This window comes from Eptesicus fuscus, chromosome 9 (genome assembly GCF_027574615.1).
Source record: "Eptesicus fuscus isolate TK198812 chromosome 9, DD_ASM_mEF_20220401, whole genome shotgun sequence".
Classification (NCBI taxonomy): domain Eukaryota; kingdom Metazoa; phylum Chordata; class Mammalia; order Chiroptera; family Vespertilionidae; genus Eptesicus; species Eptesicus fuscus.
The window spans coordinates 9029536-9029988 of record NC_072481.1 but is presented as its reverse complement, the minus strand read 5'-3'; positions in this window follow the sequence as shown (position 1 = coordinate 9029988).

Here is a 453-nt window from a genome sequence, read left to right as displayed (position 1 = left end):
GTGTTTTTTTTTTCGAACCTTAATTTATTATTATTTTTTTATATTTATTGTTAGGAAATGACTTGTTTCTGCTCTGGAATAAAGTTGCAGATGGATCAAACTGACCTTGGTGTTTGAGTTTTAGAGGGGCAGAGGGGTGGAGAGGCCTTCTGTGTTGGAAGTGGGGGGGTGAAGGGTCGCCCCCACGCTGAGTATTTAAACAGCTTCTTTCGCAAGGCACACATGTCATGTAACCCCGGGAGTGGGGGTGGGTGGGCAGGGAGCCAGGAAGCAGGCCCAGCCAAGCCCAGCCTCCATGCCAACAGACCTCTGTCACCTTTGATCCGTAGGCTTGAGGGGGGCTGGGAGATGGGGGGGAACGGCGAGAACAGCCATGGGCCCCCTCCTACACATCTCCACGGAGCTGTTGAAATACATTCTTCAACTGTCCGTGTTGGGCTCTGAGGTTTACAA